The 20,631-nt window shown below is 38.0% G+C and overlaps 1 protein-coding gene and 1 long non-coding RNA gene across 5 annotated transcripts in view; one reads left to right on the forward strand and one right to left on the reverse strand.

Moving 5' to 3' along the window:
• The window catches only part of Klf12 (KLF transcription factor 12), a 431,560-nt gene that overhangs the window by 359,817 nt on the left and 51,112 nt on the right, over positions 1-20,631 (reverse strand). For 2 of the 4 annotated variants that reach the window (XM_047552642.1, XM_047552643.1), the window contains exons 2-3: positions 14,050-14,172; positions 13,600-13,651 (exon numbers count right to left, since the gene is read on the reverse strand). The exons of the other annotated variants lie outside the window; for them this stretch is intronic. The gene's annotated coding sequence lies outside the window, so the exon portion shown is untranslated. The remainder of the gene's footprint in view (positions 1-13,599; positions 13,652-14,049; positions 14,173-20,631) is intronic. 4 annotated transcript variants of the gene reach the window in all.
• LOC124984697 (uncharacterized) lies at positions 3,058-7,691 on the forward strand. Its single transcript, XR_007108742.1, has 3 exons — positions 3,058-3,272; positions 5,998-6,061; positions 7,217-7,691. It is a non-coding gene; the product is annotated as an uncharacterized LOC124984697 (long non-coding RNA).

The raw sequence follows: 20,631 nt of genomic DNA on the forward strand, positions 1-20,631 counted from the left end.
TTAAAGAGGAAATATGTTATCTGCTTTTAAAGTTGATTACAAAAATTCAAAATTTATTAGAGACTTCAACTTCCTAAAAGTTATTTTAGCTGGGCATATCTGTAATCCCAGCAAATCAGGAGGTTGAGGCAGGAGGATTCCAAGTTTAGCGAAGACCCTGTCTTGAAATTTAAAAATAAAAAGACATGGGGATATAGCTCCGTGTGGAACGTTGGTCTAGCATCTATGAGACCCTGGGTTCAAACCCCAGTACCACCAAAAAAGAAAACAAAAACAAAACAAAACAAATAGTTATTTTTAGACATATAGGAATTGAGAAAAACTGAAACAAGGGAATGGTAACATTCAAAGAGAGAAGACAAAGGTTAAACAAAAAAAAAAAAAGGAGGTCCAGGATGTACTGTGAAGGGAAGAGTCACAGATGAAGAAGGACTGAGACTCTAGAAAAGAAAAAAAAAGGCTGAGAGTCAATTCAACCACTTTTGAGTTACGTAATCTTTGACAAGTTTCTCGGAATTTTAGTGTCCTCATTTGTAAAATGGGTGTAAAGGAATTTCCCTCATAATTTTTTCATCATTTAAATATGTGCGAAAGTATCACAAATATAAAAGTGCATATCCACACACAGCAATAAAAGAAGGAAACATTTTGAAACTAAGATGTCTAAGAGCTGCTGCTGTGAACCCAGGGTGGTTGTTCCTACCTTTTGTTCTCTGAAAAGTTCAATGGCCTTTGTTCCGAGCCTTCACCTTTTTTGAACTGTACTCCTGGCAGAGCACTGAACACAGCCTACTAGCAGGCTAAGTACTTCAGAGGACACGGGGTGAGGGGAGCAGAACCATCACATGGACTAGATCTAGACCACGGCCCCTGGATTCCCTTGTGGGGTCCAAGACATTTGACACAAATGAAAATGTACCTTTGGGACTGGGGCCTTGAGGCACTGTCCCTACAGTAAGACTGTTCATCAGAGCAACAGGTCACATTTATTTTCTTCTTCTAATGTATCAGGTTCCACGCTGGGCATTTCAGATGGATTCTTTCAAAATGTTACAATACGTTTAGGTTTAGTTATTAAGTTGATCTTAGAAATGAAGATAGTGGGGCCCTCATATGATACATAACTTGCCCAGGGGTTACACAGCAATGAGGGAGAAACTTGGTTTCAACATAGAGAACAGTAGATTCTGGAGGCTGGCTTTTAATGACTACAAGTTTCATGATATGTAAGAATATTCTAAGTATCAAAGAAAGAAGAAATTGGGTCTGGGAAACTTTTAATATAAGCATATTACAATTTTTCCTAATTTTGTTCCCAAAAGGACAAGCCAGTTATTGAACTCTCGATTAGATGCTATGTTCATTTAATTTCCATGATACTTGCAGTTTGTGACACTTCAGGTAAGAAAGATACTTTTCATCTCAAGTTTCTTTACCTGTAATTGAAAATGCTCTAAATGATGCCTCAAGTTCAATCAAATAATAAAACTTTACTCTGCAACCCCTGCCCTATCCTCCCAGTCCTGCCAAGGCTATTATGATATTTCTCTTGTGGAACATGGTGGAGATCTCTGAGCATATATGTATGGAATATTCTGAAGAAAGCACCTTCCTAAGTAAACACTGCATTATTGTGAATTCAAGGTACTATAGAAATCAAGGTGATACATCTTTTTGTTTTCTTCATATAATAGCTTTGTGAACGAAACACTTTCTGAAATAAGAAATGTAAAAGTTGTGCCTTTTTAACTATAAATGTTAAGAAATAGACAAATGACTTGTAAGCTTTAAATAATAAACAGCTAGAATAATTTTTTTTTTTTTTTTTTTGGCACTAGGTCTTGCTATTCAGAATGAAACTGTCAGCACAGTCTTCCTCAGTTGTCTGAGACTGTGGTTACCCTATTTCTAATAAACAAGGCAGCTTCCTGTCTCTGGCTTGTCATTGCTAAATCGGCTGAATCCTGGCAGCTTTCACAGTGCTGACCCCTGAGTGCACTCATGCTAAGGAGTGCCTACTTCGCTCTGTTCCTTATTGGAAAAGGCCCACATCAGAGCACCTCCTGCCTCTAGAATCTCAAATACTTTCGTGAGTCTGAAAGAGAGTTAACTTTTTTACATTCAAAACTTGGTATCTCATTATCTCTAAATTTATCTCCATTTGGTTGACGTATCTGGACTTTTTCTGCATCTCTAAAGGGATGAAGCTCTGTATACACTTTTAGATCTTTTGCTAGCGGTTAAGACAGCATCCGGTAGATGATTCTATAATCAATCAAATATCTATTTAAGCTTTTATTAAGGACTTGTACTGACAGAGCCAACAAGACAGAGTTCGGTCTGAAAATTAAAAAGCATTCAGGTTACAAAATAATTCCTTACATACAAGTGATAGATCATTTTCATAAGGATTATAAAATGCAATCTGCCAGCATTTCCTCCCACTTTGGGGTTCTTCTGAAGTAATTTACTGTCCAGTCTGATATTCAATTTGTTTTCAATATGCTGATAAATTATATGTATATCCCAGTGGCTTTATTTTGCTCATAATCCCCTATAGGATTGTGTCAGCAAAGTATGGTTGCACTTCTGACCTTCTTGAAGTTTTGTTTCATTTTTTTAAAGGGGGAAGAAGAGGAAAAAGTCTGTCTATAAGCAAAAGCTTCCGCGTTGCCAGGTTCTGACCATCACCCTTCTCCCCAGCCATGGCCACCTCTCCTGCTGGATGGTGTTGGTCTCTAGACACCGGGAGATCACCTGAGAAAGTGGGAGATCATACTGATTCCCTCCTCCCCTGCCAGGGCCATTGCACAAGCCCTCCTGCTTCCCAGAGGCGACAGGGCCTCTGAAACCAGTGAAACGGTGATGCTGTCTGTCAGCAGGGAAATTTTCTGCTTCTGAAAACCTCTCAGAGCTTCCTCTGTGCAGCACCTCCAGCTGCCTCTGCGCACCGTGTCAGGGTATTAAAATAGCTCAGGCTTGATGACTTCACTAGTTCTCACCAACAGGCCAGTTGGCAGAACGCTAATGCAGTCTGCTCCGGGTGGAGGACATTTTTTCCTTCCCGCCACCCCCTAATAGGAATGCTTAGTTTTATTTTGACTCTGGAAGAAGTCTCCTTTCTGAGGTTCAATTCAGCTCAAACCAAATGCAAATATCTCAGGATGCCTTTAAAAGGCTTGAACTAAAAGAGGTCACCTAAAGTCAATGACAAGCATCCAGACTCTGTTATAATCTCTTATGTGAAACTTCAAGGACATCAAGTCTGCAAGGTAAGCTGACCTTATATGTAACACACTGGCATTTCATCTGAGGGCTAGATACCTTCCTCAGGAATATTAGTGATAACGGATAACCACCCAAAATATTAAAGTCTTATTTTTCATGTTTACTGTTACCACAAGTACAGAGGTCAACATAAAGTATCAAAGTAAAAATTAATTACCACTACTAATCAACACAAGATGACAAAGGGCCTTTAAAAGGCAATGTTTTTGCCATCACAGTAAGCTTTAGTGATTAATGCTTAGATGGATATTGAAATTTTTTTTAAAAAAGTATAAGGTCCTATTCATGCAATTAAAAAGATGTTGTTCCCTATTAGAATACCAAATTACATTTTAGTGTTTGTAGTTTTCCTTACAATTTTTCACTTCGTCCTATAATTACCACATACTAGTAAGAGAATATTCTAAGAAAAGTAGGGCCTTCTGATGTTCCAGTATCATAATTCAGTGCTATGTCCACACTGTACTTTGATTCCAAAAGAGAGCATTTAGATTAACTGCTTCAGTGCCCTATGGACACAAGATTTATGCCCAGAGAAAAAGCTCCCATATGACTCAACAGACACAGAGCTAATGAAATAATTTGGTTCACTGGTTTAAGATGGTTCCTCTAAAAGGGGTGCAATCACTGTTCCCAAAAGAGAGAAAAATCACTAACATTCTATTCCCAGCACCCCTCAGTTGCTCAGTCAGTTACAAAGAGCATCTAAGAAGCACTGACATCTTGCAACCGTAATGGAAAACCTTCTCTCTCCACCATTCCCAAAACATCACGGAGAATTTTTCAGAGAACACATGAGCACATATGACAGTGATTTTTACAATGTTGTACTATACAATGATTTGTTCATTCTGTAAACATTTGCTGAGTATCTTACATGTGGCAGGTATATATGTAATACCCATAGAGATGAAGGTAACACCAACACAGCCTTAAAAAACTTCACTCTATTTTTAAGTAAGCATTAGACAACTCTATGCCCTTAAAAAGATGAAACGTGGACTGTTACAATTTTTGTGTTAATCCAATCACTTAAAAAATTGAGTTCTGATGATACACCCAAGGAATCGTTAGATTCCCTTAAATTGTAATAACTAGGAACATTTTGGGCACAGTTCAGAGAAATGATCATGAATTAAGTTATTGTGTCTCCCTCCTACAGGGGCTAATAAAGACACATGGAAGGTTTGGATGCTGAAAGGTCAATTATGAATGTTAATATAGATAAAATAATTCATACAGTGATGGAACAAACTGAGTAATTGTGATGGTGACTGTACTAACCAACAAATTTTAGAACCATAAAAGATCTGAGTTAGATCTAAAAATCTCACTTTGCTAGTGATGCCTAGAAAGGTTGTATGTTTGTGCAAAGTCACACAAGTATAATTTATCATCTTGGAATCAACACTAAGTTTATTTTAACCTATTTTCCCACCATACTAGAGTCTGATGAACATACACATGTACACACATTACTGTGTGTGATACACACACACACATTCTACTCTTTACCCGACTCACACACACTATATTACTGTATCTGATTCATATACATGCATATGTATGCATATACTATGGTTCATACACACAAGTTATACATATGTATCCTATTACTGATTCACCCACCCACAAATATATACTTTATATTACTTTAATTTTATTGGCATATATATTCACACACTAAAAGTTAATCTTTTTTAATGTGAGAAATTCAAATGTGAACCACCACCCGATAACTATTTCAAAATTACAGTTCATACCATGAGGTAATTTATCTGGACCCTCATTTAATATCTAAGATTTCCCAGGGACATTAAGGGAATAACATCCATGAGGATATAGAAATTTAGTGAGCTCACAGGCGTTCAGTCACATGAAGTCTTTGTTTCATCGATCGAGGATAAGGACATCGGTGTTGTTTGTGTTGTGATGTTTTCCATACCATGGAATAGGAGAATAGATTTGCACAGAAACCAGGAACAGAGAATAATATTTTATGCCCTTGCTCTAGGACAAATTTCCAGTTTCTGATCCCATAACACAGTGCAGGAGTGATGTGGGGGAAGTGCACCAGCAACATGGCTAGGGACTCTGGCTAGAGTGTGACCTGAAGGGGCAGTCTCCCATCTGCTCAAGGGCTGACAATATGGAGAGCTCTGAAGGATCTCTCTAGGTGTAGGAACGTAGGATTCTTAGAGGACTCAGAATGAGCAGTGAGGAGGCCCTCTGGGGGTTGAATGAAGAGGGCTATGAGCAAGTGGGAGACAGAGGCGGAAACCAGCTGATGCAGTGACTTACCTAAGAGGTCCCTAGGAACCCAAATTTTAAAAGAGTAGGGGAGACCTGACAGGGGTTGGAGGTCCTGCAGGTGCAGGTAATGCATAAACAGAGAACATGGGTCACAGTGGGTGTTTAGCAAGTCCTGTAGACCTATAGGCAATACTGAATATGAATACGAAGAAGGAATGCAGAACCCAAAGACTGGTTTCAGACTGTACTGTCATTCTCAAAGTCACTGAAGCAGATGGTGAATATTTTGAACATTTGCTTTCTTAAGCTACTTGCTCTATTAGTCTTAGCCTACTTTTCTTCAGCCATAAATAATTCCCCTTTATTATCAAATATAGCCATTACTAATTTGAACTTACATTATATTTAAAGATCCTCTTTGTCAAACTATGAAGCTTACTTTTATCATCTTTCCAGATACGATTCTCTTAGTTCTAAGGAAGATATGAAAACACCAAGAATAATACTCAGGATGTGATATGTAAGTATACATCTTTCTGTGGGCTTTACTTCTTTAAAATCACAGACAGTTACCCTTACTGGACAAAGAGTTCTCCCTAAGTGGATGGCTATCATTCTGGCCTTGGAAGACAGCTATAAAGTTCACTAGTCAACTCTTTAAAAGGGGGCATTATTTCTCAAAAGAAAATGTACAGTGTTAAGAAAATAAACCATAGGTACTTTAAAGACCATTTTAAATAACCCCAACCAAAGATAAATGTCTGCAAAGGATCAAAAAGATCAGGCCCTGGGCAAGGTTTAAGAGGCAGGGTAGTTGGGGACAAAAATAGCAAACTGCTTTTCAAAAACTGGAAAGAGAGCTCTCTCCTACTAAGGAATATAAGGAAGTCTTCAAAGTTTAGCAGATCAAGTACAAACTAATAATCAACACTGGAGAGAAAGAATTTAAATAACCTTGCAGAGTACTCCAAAAACAATAATAAATGTTATTTAACAAGATAAAACTTCTAAAATAAGCATTTTCTGCAAAGAATGTAAGATGAAAAAGATTATATATACAAAAGTGAACAACAATTTCCTTGGCCTTTATTAAAGATTAAGAATACTGCAAATACCAATTTGTCTTTGAAACAGATTACAGAAACTAAATTAAATGGTGATTAACTTAAGGGAAAATCGAAATTGTCAAACTAGATACACAAAAGCAAAAATCCAACTGGCATTATCAGGGTTAAAAGAATCAAGGTGGAATCTGTAACCGTCAAGGCAATTGTAAATTGTGGCTTTTGACCAGTCACTATAAAGGAGGGCAGGTGCTAAACAGGGTGCCTAACCATGAATCTTCACAACCAGGACTTCTGAGTATTGATGGAAGAGAAATATAATCAGGAATTAATGATATGGTATGGCTGAGCACTCGATCTACCTGATAACCATCAACAGACTATCCACTAGTTTTCAAAACTTAGTATATGCTATAGTTTGGATCTGGAGTTCTCCACCCAATCCTGCCCCAACAAAGCATATGCAGTAAAGGTTTGGTTGCCAGACTGAGGCACAAAAAGGAGGTGGTAGAACCTTTTACGTGATCTAGTAGAAGGAAACTACGTTATTGGAGATATGCCTTTGATGGTGATATTTGGGCCCCGGCCCTTTCCTCTTTTTCTCTTCCTAGACTTGATGAAGTGGGAAGCCTCCTCCACCAGGCATTCCTGCTATAAAAAGTACTACCTCATCACAGACCCAAAGCAGCATGGCCAAGTGACCATGGACTAAAACCTGTAGAACTACGAGACAAAATAAACCTTTCTTTCCTCCTTATAAGTTGATTATCTCAGACATTTTGTCACAGTGACAGAAAGCCAACACAACACAGACAAAAACCTTAGACTAGTTTTAAAAATTACACTTTGCCATGGTTAAAGCAGTAGATAAATGACAGAGAATCAGATATATAAGCATGAAGACTTCCAGGAGACAGGTGCTCAAAGTAGTCTTATTTAACATTTTTATAAACGATGTGAAAGAAACAGTACCCAGAAAAGTACGTAAGTTTGTATTAAGTTCTTCTAGTTACCAGAATGCCAAGTAACAGATAAACATCTCTTTAGCATCAATCTGACAAATATGGTAGGACCCTTTTAACCAATATCCACTTAAACAACTGTCCAATGATCTCTATGTCCTTTGTAAATCATACTGACTGATGCACCTGGGACATTTCCAACCAGTTGGCTCATCTCTGAGCAGACTGAAAACCTCTGTCTTATCGTCTGAGCTGTATTACAGTATTTTTTATTTTAATCTGTTAATGTAATACCTTATTGTAAGAATGTGATTTAATTGCATGACATATTAAAGAAATGGAGTATGAAGAGCAGCACTACATCTGTGTCTGTGAATACTCTGAAAGGATTAGCCTGCTATAAAATAATGTTGTAAGTTGACAATGAATACAGTATGGGAATAATTATACTAGGAAAAATAAATAGAAAAATCTTCAAAAGTTTTACCTCACTTTAGAGATACAAACTGGAAATAGCAGACTGAGCATGCTGAGTGTGGTTTTGTGAAGAAATATAAAACTAAGTTCCATCTGTGGATCCATACTGGAAGTCTGGGCCCTACATTGAAAGTGTCACAAAAAATGTAAATTTTGTGATTGAATAAAATATTTAATATATGTATTCATCATTTTTACGCTCATCTAACTTTTTAAATATTGATTCTTATTTTTTCTGTCAAGAAAAGTCCAGCATATTTGCTGATACACCTAGGATGTATGAGACACCATGATAAGGACTGTGATACAAAGAATAAAGGTTTAGCCCCCCAAAAGGTCAAAGGGAATAGAACAGACAGACATGCTAACAAATAATAACCATGCATCATAATAAGCATCATAGTAAACTTCAGGAATGGAAAAGGAAAGAAAGAAAAAAAAGAAAGAAAATGGAAAAAGAAATAACTTGATCTGGAGAGAGTAGACTGAATTGATGGTGGTGAGACTTTAGTTAGGGCCTGAAGAGACAATTCAGGTTAGAGTACCAGCAGATTATGTTATAGGTGATATTAATTAGGTGGGGAGGCACATGCCACCAGAGCACACGTTCAAAGGCAGGGCAGCACTAAGAAGCACAAGATCCTTGGTACTAACAATTCTGAAAGAGAGAGAGTGGAAAGACAGAATGGGAGCCAGACCACAAAGACATTTGAGTTTAGACCAGAAATTATGAAGGTTATATTTTAAACAAAAGAATGGCACAATCATACTTATATTTACCATCTTTTCCAACAGTTTAAAAAATGAATGGAAGTAATATAATAAGAGTCCAATTATGAGATTATGAAAATGGTCTAACCAAAAAAAAAAAAAATAGAATGCTAGAAGAATATTAAGAAAGGTAAAATCAGCATGACATGATGACTAAGGAGAGATAAAGGGGTAAGGGATAATAACGACTCAAGAACAATCCCTAGGTTTAGGGATTTAGCACCTGGGTGGTCAAGGATTCATTAATAAAAAGAGGAAATGCAGGCATTTTGAAAGACCAGATAACAAACACAGCTGGGAACATAATGAATTTGAAATGGCTATATTATTTCCAGAAAGAAATGTTTAATTGGAAGTAGACTGACTATATCTAGAGCTCAACAAAAGTGAAGATGTCTATTTAAGGTTTCAATACTATATAGGCAGAATTTGAAGATGCTAAAATAAATAAAAGCAAATACAAAAAGCAAAGAAAAAGATAAAACTCTTCCAAATACCAACTTCAGAGGCAAAAAGAGACCCATACAAGGTGAGACTAGGAAGTGACAGGAAGAGGCAATGGATTTCAGGAAAGAGTCTATGGAGAAGTTCATACAGCTCTTGTTAGGGAGACCTAAAACCACCTGATGTCTTTTTTTTTTTTCTTTTGTGCCTCTTTAAGCTCCAAATTTTACTACAGCAAACATAAATCATTGAGGATTAAGGTTTCAGTCTGCTGTGCTATGTACTGAATATGTGTGTCCTCATTCCTTTCACCCCCCCAAAAAAACTCATACAATGAAATTCTAGCCTCCAGTGTGATATTATTAGGAGGTGGGGCATTTGGAAGGTGATGAGGGTGAAATCCTTGTGAATGGGATCAGTACCCTTATGAAAGGGATCCCCAGGCTGGGCACATAGCTCAGAGGTAATGAACGTGCTTCTCGTGCACAAGGCCCTGGGTTCAATCCCCAGTGAGAGAGAAAGTAGTAAGTCAGAGACAGAACCTAGAGAACTCTCTCACCTTCTTTCTGCCATGTGATGATACAAGAACAAGTTGGCTCTTTGAAACACAAGAGGAGCCTCACCCAAATGTGACAATGCTGGCATTCTAATTTCATAATCCCAGCCTTGGGAACTGTAAGAAATAAATTTCTGATAGGAAGGGAGGGAGACAGAAAAGGTGGGAGAGAGGAAGAGGAAAGGAGAGAGGGAGGGAGCAGCAGCAGCAGGAGAAGCACGGGGCCAAGAGAAGAAAATCAAGAGACGAGTAATCAACCACGTTAACTGCAAAAGCAAGGTCAAATAAGACAACTGGCGAAACCACTGCATTTAGCTGTTAAGAGACTATAAACCTAGGTGAGCTCACAGCAGGTGTACACATTCAAGTGCCTGAGCTAGAGGATGAATGAAGATGAGGAAGCAGAAATGAATACACTCTTTTAAAAGGTTCTAGACTGGCACGGTAGCCCACATTTGTAATGCCAGCAACTTTGGAAGTTGAGGCAGGAGGATGGCAAGTTTCAGGCCAGCCTCAGCAACTCTGCAAGACCCTCAGCATCTTCGGGAGAACTTGACTCAAAGTAAAAACGACTGGGGATACAGCTCGGTGGTAGAGTATCCTTGTCAATCCCCAGTACCCTCCACCCAATTTCTCTTTCAACTGAAAGGCAAAAGAGAATAAAGGTTGTGTTGGTCAGTTTGCACTATGACAAAGTACCTGAGGGAAAAACATTTTGAAGGAGAAAAGATTTAGTTTGGTTCACAGTTTCAAAGGTTTCAGTTCACGGTGAGCCAGCTCCGTTGTTCTAGGCCCCATGGCAAGGCAGAACATCATGGAGGAGGCAGCTTGCAGGAGGCAAGCTGCTCAGTACATGGCAGCCAAGTACCAGAGAGAAGGGAAAGGGCTGAGGGCAAGATATAATCTCCAAGGGCATGGGCCCCTCATGATCCAACCACTTCCCAAATGCCCACCTCTGAACACTGATGCATCGTGGACCAAGTCCCAAAGGTAAATGGGACACTTCATATTCCAACCATACTAATAAAGATCTCTCCTAGAGAAAGAAACAAAGTAAAGGAAGGCTATACTTTTTAAAATGATATTAATTTAGAGATTTTCATCTAAGGGAAGAATAATCCATAGAAAGGAAAACTGGAAGGAGGAAACGTGGCGAGGGTTCTACCCTCAGCAAAGTCAGCAAGGAACCAGATCAAGAGGACCAGTGCTAGCCTCAGTCCAGAAGGACTCACCTCCATGGAGACGGAGGCAAGAGAGCACTTGGCAGTGACAGGTCCACAACCTGGGGAAGGAAAAGGAAGTTCCCGAGTTAGAGGTCCATTTTCTTGGTGACACACCATCTGTGGGAGTGGGAATGGCCTTGTTGAGGCAGAGGAATGAGTGGCAGACAATGCAGGGAGCCTTCTGAGGGTCTGGGAATGCATCTACCACACTTCCCTTATGGATAGGCAAAACATATTTCATGAGGAAAAAAGCATCAGTTCAAGAATCTAGAATCATAGATGGCAAGTTATTAATAAACTTAGGAAACGGCCTTAACTGAGTTACAAACAACTCTTCATATGCTTAAACATCACCGCATAGAACTGAAAATAAAACACACGGCATTTCCTTTATACACCTGTGAAGCTTGTCAAAATGTCAACTACCACACCTTACTAAATAGTGCACGATAAAGATAACTCTACTTACAACCACTGATCATGACAATGGGGAGGGTGCAATATAAAAATGATACATGTTTTAGTCTATAAACAAAAGCCAAATAATCTATAGAACCCTAGTTGCCATGAATTCTTCAACACAACTTGTTCATCTCACTCCAGCACCAGGACACCCAGGAGGATCTCATTAAAAGTTGAGGGGAATATGTAAGAGAAAGGAATCAATCACTATTTCATATGGTACAGTGGTGCATGCCTATAATTCCAATTACTTGGGAGGATGGAGCAGGGGGATTGCAAGTTTAAAGCCAGTCTGGACAACTTGGTGAGAGCCGGTCTCAAAATGAAAAGTAAAACAAGATGGGGATATAATTCAGTGGGAGATTTTGCTTAGCATGTACAAGGCCCTGGTTTCAATCCCCAGTACCAAAAAGGGAGGATGGAAAAAAACTACATAAAATAATACCTTAATCTCTAAAAATAAATTTTGCATAGTTCATACAGATTTTTAAAAATGGATGGCAAACTAAAATGGACTCAAGAGGAGTTTTAAGAAGTTAAGATTGTGTGGACTTGGTTAAAGGCACACCCCATCACAGTGCTACAAGCAGCAACACTCCATGCCTGGCTGAGAGCCTGTGCTATATGTTAACTTCTTATTTAGATGGATGCCGAAAGGCAAGGAAGAACAATTCTCTATGTTTTAGCAGAAGAATGTTAAGACATAATGTAATCTTAATAAGGAGCAATTTCTAAATTTTCCTTGGCCCTGGAATGAACGGAATCTACAACAGACACTTAGATCACTGAATACAGAATGTAGGGCTAATACTCAGACCTCCTTCAGAACCCCCAAGTTCTGCCTATGGGGAAAAAAAAGTTTAATTAGAAATAAAAAATTTACCTGGAAATAAAAGCAGATCTGTACCACCTGCTTTCCCCCAAAATTATATTCCATTTTACTACTTTACTGTTGTCTTGCCATGCATGTCCTTTGCACCTTATAGGTGAATTTCTGCCAACCCCCAAATCTTTAATTTTTCTTTTGGCAGTGCTGGAGATTGAACCCAGGGCCTTGTGCATGCTTGGCAAGCACTCTACCAACTGAGCTATTTCTCCAGTCCCCAAATCTTTACTAAGATCTTTATAGAATACAAACTGATACATATATTTTAGATATAAAAGATCACTCCTTTAACTATCAGCAACAAACTAAATGAGCAACAAACTAAATGACACGTTTGAAACAGCACATCATCTCTACACTGTAAACTACAATTTTTGAAACTGTGCTTGAATCAGCCAGCATTTGTGTTGCCATAATCCTGACATTACTGAAGATTGTCTCAAAGTAGCTGATATGACCATCTACTTAACTAATTCTTGTTTGGAGTTTTTGGCTTGCATGTTTGTTTTAATACAAGGTTTTGTTTTGTTTTGTTTTTTAAAGTCAGTTTGCCCTGGACTGGGGGGAGGGAGGAATCACATGCAGTAATGTTGACCTTTGCACTTCCCTAAATCTCTCTAAGACTTTTTTTTGAGGCATAGGAAGTTCCAAATCCTGCTCAACACTGCTTAAGGAAATGCTTTGTCCAGGGCTGTTTTTAAAGAAAACAGTCCATAGCCATGCTGCTTCTTTGAATTCAGCTGCGCCTACTGCTGGCTTAAGGACAAGGACTGGAGGAAGCTATGTTCTGGTGGTGGCCACACAGAAGCCCCTCTGGTACACTTAAAGGTTTTCTGAACAAACACAATCTCTTAAAAGGCAGCACACACCAATACACATGTATCCACAGAATAAATTATTTGCAAAATAGAATAACCACACTAAATGGTCCAAAGAAAAAGTATAGGAACAGAGAAGGAAATGCAGTTCCAGTACATCACATACAATGTAAAAGCAGAATTTACTTCTGAAAACATGTTCCCAAAAACATGGAGCATGCTATGCCTCGAGTTAAAAGCATTCACCATCACATATAAATTTAATCCTCCAGCAGCAGCACCAAGGACCCCAACAGAAGAATGCTTTGTATGACCCCTGCAATCTTCCCGCCCCACCCTACTTCATTTCCAACAGAAGCACCACAGCAACATATATATAACTCAGCAGTACAGACCTGTTTGTTCTTATTCAGAAGGTATTTTCTGTATGTTCAGAGCCTGAAAAAGCTAGAAATAACCATGGAAAAGAATTACTAATTAAAAAGCAAAGCAAAAAGTCACCCCTTGTGCTACTATTTTCACTCAACTATGTGTGCACCATCACATTTTGCTACTTCGAAACATTTTTTTTTTCTGTAAGTTGACTAAAATATCTAAGTAACTGTAGGGAAGCACAGGAGAGACCATCAAACCCAGAGAGAACGGATAAACTGGGACAGGGACACAGCATGCCGTCTCCTCACCTGCCCCCACAGAAGAAAATCTTCTAGGGCCATATAAAAGGTTGGGTTCTAAAACCTGCAGGTCAGGCTATATAAGTTCTCCAGGGACAGCCCTTCTCCGATTTAAAACCCACTAGTTCGAGTGTCCCCTTTCTCTGTCAGCTAGCTTGACTCCCATCTTACCTAAAACTCTGTGGCTGTTGGGTCCCAGGTGGGTTTGTGATTCACAGAAAAGTTAAGATCAAAGTTACTAGTCTTAGGCAACTCGTCCTTGATGGCTTAAATCCAGCCAAAGTTGCCATGACCCTGAAAACAAAAAAGAGAAAGAGACAGACAAGTGAGGAAGTGAGAGACAATGCTTGGAATGTTCCTGGATATCAAAAAGGCATCATTTCCACAAAGGATTTGAGGCATGCAGCAGAGCACTATGCCAAGGGGAAGGCTCAGCTGTGATTCCATTCAATTCAACAAATATTTATTAAGCATCTTTTGCCAACTCAAATGTAATAAGGACTCCAAACTGTATTTATATCCTCAGGGTATAAAGCAATGCTGGAACAGATATCAGGCACTAAATAAATGTTGAAGGAAGGAAAGAAGAGGACAAGAAGGAAGGACAGGAATTTTCTAATATACTAATGATATAAAGATGAGCAATACAGCAAATGAGTTTCAGAGGTGTTGCCCAGTGATTTAATCAGCCCCCCATTTTCTAAACTAGCTTTCATTTAATCAGTACATTTTCTTGAAGGATCAGACACAATGACAAAAGGTAAACTAGTTTTTAAAAACTTAAGCTGCAGGTCTCTGTTACCAAAATTTTAACAGCAAGAATCTGAAACAATGGTCCTCAATCCTGCCACAGGTTACATCATGCATTGAACTGAAACTTGCCTGCTAACGGCACATGAACTCCAAGCCGGATCAAATTATCAATTAAATTACAATCTGTGGGGAGCAAAGATGCTACTATTTTAAGAAACTCATGTGATTCTAATCTGTACCAACCACTGAGAACCAGAGCTTAGCAAATACTAATTTTAAAGAAAATGTTATGTAACATTTTCTATTCGTGAGCTATTGTGAAGCTGATAAGCCAAAACAGAAATCTAACACAAATTTATGACCACATACACGCTTATAATTCTTGCCACAGTACATGAAACTCATGTGTTTAAACAAATGCCATCAACTTCTCCTTCCTGAACACAAATTCACAAAAACAGGAGAGGAGAAACAGACACTGATATAACAAGAAAAAAGCCCCTCCCCACCATACACACAACTCTTACACAGGTTGTAAAGTTTCCTAGTCCAGCACCCTGCAGAAACTGTTTCTAAATGGCTGAGAAATAATACAATATAATAAAGGTTTTCAAACACAAAATTCTGACACTAATTTTTAAAAATTATTTTGTTATAATTACCTATACTTTTTTTAAAGCAACTTTATTCTTTATAGCCAAAAACTGAAAACAAGTCAGGTGTCCCCGAATAAATACCACTACTTTTAAAAGTAGGTATTCTTAAGTTCCAAAATAAGATGGAACCTAAGATGGCTACTCTGTTCAACTCTGTGAAAATACTAAAAACAAATGAACTGTACGCTTAAAACAGTGCAGCACATGATGTATGAATTATGTCTCAACAAAGTTGTAACGTTACAGATAAACAGTTTAGAAGTAGATTTTTCTAACTATATTTAAAATGAGTGTTTTCATAACTCTATGTCTCAGTCCATGCTGCTACAAGAATATAGCTGAGATTGGAAAATTTATAAAGAAATTTAATTCCTTACAGTTCTGGAAGCCAGGAAGTCCAAGATCATGGCACTGGCAACTTTGGTTGTAAGAGCTGCTCTCTGCTTCCAAGTTGGCAACTTAAGGCTGCATCCTCCAGAAGGGAGGATCCCTGTGTTTTCCCATGGTGGGATGTAAGAGGGCAACACACTTGAGACCTCTTAATAAGGGCCTTAATTCCATCCACATGGGGAGAAGCCTTCATGGGTTAATCACCATTAAAGGACCCACCTCTTAAAATCACCACGTTTATTCAACATCTAAGTTTTAGAGATGACCTATTCAAATCACAGCACCATGTAAGAACTATTTAACATAAATAAACATATATATACATATGTAAATCATTTTGAGTGTTAAATCTCATTTTCTTTTTTTGTTCCCCTAAAATCAAAAGTGAACTCCAATGCTGAAAGAATAGGGCTTTGACAGTTTTTGAAAAACCACAACCTGTTGCAAACATTTCAAACTATAAAAAATTAACCTTAAAATTCCATATTAAGGGTATCATAATTGTGGAACAGAGGACGAAATGTTATTTAGTAAATCACTAAGTATAATGTGATGCAAATAAATGAGCCTAAGAGCTAGAAGTCCTGAATTCTACTTCTGACCCCATCATTTATGAGAGCAGTATCCTTGGACAAGTTATTCAAAACAGCTATAAAAGTTATAAATCACAAATTCATGTGAGAGTAAGCTGGAGCAATGTGTACAAAAACATTTGAAAATCGTCTGGTGATTTAAACAGTGTTGAAATTACTTTGGCTTTGTTACAAAGAGAGGGGACAAGTTCTCAGCCACTTACTACCTTCTCCAAGAACCTCCCAAACTGCATTCTCCACCCACTCTTCCCTGTAGCATCTAACATTTTAGTCTCTTCTACAAGAGACAGACCTGTTTTGTCTTTTAGACATCATCAAATTCCAATTAAATCTGGGGGCCTGGCTTCTTCCATCTGCCTTTTAGACCAAGGAAGACACAAATGCATTTTCATAAATAGCAATAACTGCGTGTGGGCTTTGTCATTTGTTTTTTGTGGTTTTTGACAGCAATCCCAGTCAACCAGGGTGAAGGAAAAAGGCTATAAGGAACAGTTACTGACAGTGTGGAACTCAGAAGAACAGATTCTTCAGTGTTTATCCAAAAAGGAACATTTCTACAATCAAGGAAAAACTGCAAAATTCATAGAACCATAACTTTTTTCAATAATCAGTCTCCCTTTCACAAATTCCATCACAGTGCAATTCTGCAGATTAGCTGATCACTTTTCAAAAAAGCTGAACTATTCTCCAAAGTGTTATAACTATTACCACAAAAGATTAGAAACTAGATTACTACTACTTCCTACCTAGAAATAAAAGATACAAGCTTGTGGAAATGTTTTCTCAAACTCTTTTAAGCATTACTTAAAATTATCATAAGGCACAATTATAAATGACCATGAATTTAATACTATAATTTAATTAAATCTTCAACTATTTTGTAAGGATTAATTATTTCTTATATTAAATGTTCCTCACTGTCTGACAATATGGAAATATATATACTCACAAATGTATGAGCTGCTCAACTGTAATTAATGATGTACTTTTATTCTCTATTATTGTGTGGAAAACATTCTGACACAAAATAAATGAAGCATAATCATTCAGAGTAATGATTCAAATGTACTGATTAATGATACCAAACAGCATCTCTGTTCCTGAGTTAAATTAAAACATTCACAGTCTGTAAATTGTAAGGGTATTCCTAAATGAATGTTTCTAATAATCATTTTCCTTCCCAGAAATCACCTACCCCACGTTCACTGGAAACAAGTACCCACAGATTTTTAAATGTGCCATTCTGTAAATAAGAAACAAATACCCTGTCTATTAAACTGTTAGCCAATGCTAAGTTGCCTTCAGAGATGCTGAAGTGTGGCAGAGGGGAAGGGGAAGAAAACATGTCTCTAGACTTAGAAGACATGCCATTCTCTTCCTGTGGTAGGCACTCCGTAAATGTTTATCAAAGGCACATTTTTAAATATCGCACAAATGTTTTGAAACTTTTATAATTTGAAAAAATGTCAGTCACAAAAAAAAAAAAACTATATGATTTAATTTACATGAGGACCTAGAGAGGTCAAATTCGTGGACACTGGAATGGTGATTACAGCAATCAGAGGGAAAGAGGAGTTATCGTTAAGTAGAAACAGGGTTTCCGTTCTGCAAGATGAAAAAGTTAAAGGTGATGGTGTTGATAGCTGCGCTGCACTGCACTGCACTGGCAAAGTATTTAATGCTACTTAAAAATGATGAAGACAGGGATAGGGACATAGCTCAGTTCGCAGAGTGTGTGCCTCACATGCAAAAAGGCCCTGGGTTCAATATCCAGCACCACAAAAAAAAAAAAAAAAAAAAAAGGAAACAGAGATATGAAGGCAGTAAATTTATGTTGTATATATTTTTCACAATTAAAAATAATTTTCAAAATTTCCACAGGGAAAAAAGGTACAAAGAAGAAGCCCAAAATTATAAACCATTTAAACTAATAGAACCTCAATTTAACCTCACCAATTAGCTACCTTGATAAAATGACATTTCCTTGGAAACTTCAAACTTTGCAGAAACACTGAGTGCTCTTTCAATGGACTAGAAAGTTCTGTATTCTCTTACTGATTCCTGAGCCTAGCACTATTGCAATTTATCAACAAAAAGTTTGCTGAAACAGTGATTCATACACCTAACCTATCATCAAAATCACCAGCAAAATATTTTCCAACATCCCACATCCATTTGTAGGGCTACTACCCCAAATACAGAAAGTACCACATTTTGGGGATGATGTGAAAAACTGGAACCCTGGTACACTGTCAGTGGGATTATAAAGTACAAATCTATGGAAAATACGGCAATTTCTCAGAAAACTAAAAAATATAACTACCATAGAATCAAAAAATTCCACTTTTGGTGTATATAGATAAAGGAATTGAAAGCAAGGTCTGGATCAGAGATTTACATGCTCATTTCACAGCCGTACCACTTATAATAGCCATTTATAATAGCCAAGAAGTAGAAGCAACCTAATTGTCCATCAGAGTATGAATGGATAGTACATAGACTACAAAATATCATATGGTTTTAAAAAGGAAAGAAACCGTTGGGCACAATGGCACACACCTGTAATTCCAGCAGCTCAGGAGGCTGAGGCAGTAGGATCGCAAGTTCAAAGCCAGCCTCAGCAACTTAAAAGGCCCTAAGCAATTTAGCAAGACCTTGTTTCTAAATAAAAAATAAAAAGGACTGGGGATGTGGCTCAGAGGTTAAATGCCCCTGGGTTCAATCTCTGGTACAAAAAAAAAGGAAGGAAATCCTGTCACATTCCACAACATGGATGGACCTTGAGATCATTACGCTAAGTGAATAGGACAATTGTAAAAACAAAAATATGGAAGTATCTAAGGTAGTCAAAGTCATAGAAACAAAATAGAATGGTGATTACCATGAGCTGGAGAAAAAAGGAAAATGGGGAGTTGTCGGTAGATAGAGAGTTTTGTTGCACAAGATGAAAGGGTCTGGAAGTTTAGGGCACAGCACTGTGAATAGGCTTAATACTCTTGAACCAGTTCCAATGCATAAAAATGCTTAAGAAAGACAGAAGGTATTAGATAAGTAAATAAAAGATTTTCCAAATCCCATCCCAAATTTACTAACTTAGAATTTCTGGACATTGGGTTAAAATAACATATTTGTAAAAAAACTCCCAGGAGATGGATCTAGAATAAGTATGGAACTATCAACTCATTACATCAGTCTCCAAACTGGAAGTATCTTGGCCACCATCAATACTTATTTTGTTTTTCATAACTGTTTATAGGTTTACATAAAGTATTTCCCATAATGGAAATTAATCAGGTTTTTAAAATGTCACTAAAAAGAGGAATGGATTTTAATATTGTTAGTGATGAAAGACAAAGAAAGCCTTTAAGTCTCTCTCTGGTATGCCCTTTCCCATTGCTGAGGTGATACAGGTGGGTGCAGCCCAGGTCCATGGACAGCAGCAGGGTCTGCATCACACTCTTAGGAAGAGCCCAAGATTCTATTGGATATCTGGCTGCTGAGGGAGTCTGATATAAGACTACCAAAAGGAACCAATCCTGGTCCAGACAACTCTAGGAAACTAGTAGTTAAACAGCAAACAGTGAAGGAGGCTGATAGTTCTCAAAACTATCTGTTGATCAGTTGGGGATGTTGAGCAAGATACTGAACCTTGGCTAGATTGTGAAAAAATAACAAGGATGTTAATAATCTTGCCACCAAGATTCACTGAGGTCATGAATGCAAAACAGCACAATAAACAGTGCAAAACAGGTATTCAGTAATTACAAGATGACATTATCAGTGCCCTTCCCCCTTTACCTGTCTCCCCTTTATTGAAAAGTAAGTACCTTAAGTGCTACAGATTTCAGTATTAATCATTTCCTATTGTATGCACTTATCTTTGCCTCTACTTCTGTTATGATTTGGAAGTTAGGTGTCCCTCATTAGTTCAATGTTTGAGACAATTCAGGAAGGTTCAGAGAAGAAATGATTGGGTTATAAGAGCCTTAACCCAATCAGTGAATTAATCACCTGATGGGATGAGTTGAGTGGTAACTAAGGCAGCTGGAGTGTAGCTGTAGGAGGTAGGCATTGGGAGCATGCCTTGGAGGTATGTATGTGTACATGGTGAGTGGAGTCTCTCTCTGCTTCCTCACTGTCATGTAAACTGCTTCCCTCTGCCATATTCTTCCCCCAAGTTGTTCTGCCTCACTTTAAGCCCGGAGGAATGGAGCCTGTTATCTATGAATTGAGACCTCTGAAACCGTGAGCCTCCAAATAAACTTTCCTCCCCTAAAATTGTTCTGGTCAGATCTTCTAGTCACAGCAGCAAAAAAGCTGACTAAAACAACATCTGACTTACCTCAAGGACCATGCTTAAT

The sequence above is a fragment of the Sciurus carolinensis genome, chromosome 5, assembly GCF_902686445.1.
Source record: "Sciurus carolinensis chromosome 5, mSciCar1.2, whole genome shotgun sequence".
NCBI lineage: Eukaryota > Metazoa > Chordata > Mammalia > Rodentia > Sciuridae > Sciurus > Sciurus carolinensis.